This window comes from Biomphalaria glabrata, chromosome 2, assembly GCF_947242115.1.
Source record: "Biomphalaria glabrata chromosome 2, xgBioGlab47.1, whole genome shotgun sequence".
NCBI classification, from domain to species: Eukaryota; Metazoa; Mollusca; class Gastropoda; family Planorbidae; genus Biomphalaria; species Biomphalaria glabrata.
In genome coordinates this window covers 8,640,740-8,643,459 of record NC_074712.1, presented here as the reverse complement: position 1 = coordinate 8,643,459, position 2,720 = coordinate 8,640,740, and positions in this window count along the sequence as shown.

The following is a 2,720-nucleotide window of genomic DNA, read 5'->3' as shown; positions in this document are numbered from 1 at the left end:
CGGAATCAATATTGTAGGGACTTTCCCTAGTTAAGGTGTGTGAATATTTTCATTTGTTGGTAAAGTCATGTGATCTATTTTCTCGTTTACGGATGGCTATGCGATCCTTCTAAATTTAAACTTCTTTTTAAAAATAGATCACTTTTGGACGTGAAATATGCCGACCACGTCCTCCAAAACTGCTCTCTTTACCAAGAGGCCCGTATAAGACATTGGCCCCAAATCACCCCAATAGAAAGAAAACTATATGGAGAGCTCCCTGATTTGGAAACCACTGCGCAGTTCATCTCATGTATTGGTCTAGTCATATGAACACTCCAACATAACAATGAGAACGATGAAGAAGAAGAAGAAGGACGTGAAATAAGACTTTCGAATAATTTTTTTTTTCTTGACTACTTTTTTTAAATTTCATTTTATCGTCACAGGGCTTACAGTGTGTCATTTCCCACACAGTATTCACAACTTTGAATTACTTCTTATCCAAAAGATTTGTGTTTGATATAAAGATCTGAATAAATATATATTAAGAGGAACAAAATGAGCAAATTGATTGCTATTCCTATATTAATAAATTAATAAATTTAGTTTTAGTAAAAAAAAAACAAAAAACAAGGAAGCTTAAATTTACTTTTAAATTTGTATGAGGGAAAATTTGTATCACTTCACAAAACAAATGAACCATTCAATAGATACTTGGTTTTTCCTATAAACGACTTTCGGCACCTAGACGTAGGACGTGGGAAAATGTGATTTTTTAGTTTGTCTTACTTCAATGTAGGGGCCTACTTATAATTAGTGTAGAGAATCTAGCTCCGAAGTCTAGACCAGCACTACAAAGTAATGTATGTGGTAAGTTTTTTATTTTTAATTTCTAGACTTAACATATGGTCATTTATCGTAAGAAACTGCTCAGAAAAAAAAATATTGATTCATTTAGGCATACAGCTATAATTAGGCCTACTTGTGGAGAATATTTTTTTGAATGACTAGTTCGACAAATTATATTGTGGACTGGACACGGATCTCAAAAAACGGCTCTAACCACTTTTCTATAAATGTAACAGTTTATGGTATATCTTTGGGGAAAAATATACTTAGCTTCTTGGCCACAAAGGACAAACTCTAGTATGATATTATGGTTATACTTTTTTAAATATAATAAACAAATAATTAAATTTGGTTTGGAGGTCTAGACAATCTATAATATATATTGAACACACATCCGTCAGTAGTTATTCCTGCAAGTAGGCCTATTTATTTTAGTAAACTAGAATCTTCCATGCCATATATCTATATATATCCAGTATTCTAGTGAAGACTACGTAGGCCCCTACTGTCTTTTAACATTGGATCTATATCACCAAACTAGAATTTTACATACTCTGAGTCAGGAGTGGACTGATGGGTATCAAACTCGGCCCGGGCATTACCATATAACCCGGCCCACAAATAACATATTATATGTGTAAGCCTATATATATATATAATAAGCATAGTTTGATAATGCAACAGAAACTGAATGCATGTTTGCTTAATGTATTTTAGTTATAGGGCCTACATGTATCACGTATGTAGTCTGAAAACAGTACAATAGTAGCCTTAATAAGTTTGAAATGACTATATTAGTAAATGTTTTGGAAACTTTTTTGGTATTACTTATAGATTACAGACATTACTTAAAAAAAAAAAAAAGATAATTAGGGCCTACATCCTACGCATTTCATGTGTCAATGTAGTCATGCAAGTTGATCAGTGACTTAAAATCGGTGACTCGGACAACCGATTCCATTTTAAGATTAAGAAAGCTGAACTTACTTAGGCTAATTTGAAACGCTCTTTTTTTTTTTTGCTTCGACCTGGTTCATTCACAAAAATGTTGTTTTTTTTTTAGAATATACCCATTAATTACAGGGCCGGATTTAAGCATGTGGAGGCCCCTACACTTTTTCAAAAGCTTGAAATAAAAATCTAATGAATAAAAATAGGGTAAGGCCATTGGTAGACCGCCGTAATTCCCCAGCAGCATTTATGTATTACGAGCATGCCACATTAAGCGGCCACTTCTTTATCAAGCAGTAACGTGTTGCCAGCTGACGTAAAATTTAAAGTGTTAGCGTTACAGATATCGAAATTCCGATATATAGGCCTATTAGGCTACTCTTTGGCGGAGGTTCCTTTCTTGTGGAGACCTCGGGCTGTAGTCCCGCCTGCCCTCCGTTAAATCCGGCCCCGATTATTTAAAATGTAAATATAAATATCCTTACATTAAATACTGGATGTGTCAGCGCTATATAAAACCAGATCACTTAATTAGAATTTCCGTCACTAACATATTAAGCGTAAATTTGCCATTAATATGAAGTATTGTTTGAGAGGTAATTGTCAGCCTTTTTTTCTATTTGTTGCGTTATATCAATGTTTTCGTTAACACGCTCTATGAAACCAATAAACGACGAAGGAGGGGAAGGGCAAAAACAACTGGGAGTTTCATCAAACGTCCATATTGACCAGCAAAATGATTAGGCCAAACACAACCTCGAAGATATCAATGCAGTGTTGAAGTCCATGCCGCTCGTACATAGAAAAAAGTACGGTCTAACGTTTTGCAAATGATATACAAGTCAGTTTGTATAGAGTCACGTTTTTGATAATCTTGTTGAACTTCAAACAAAATTAGGTTATAATTGTCCAAAAAAAAAAAAAAAGAAAACGTGTTC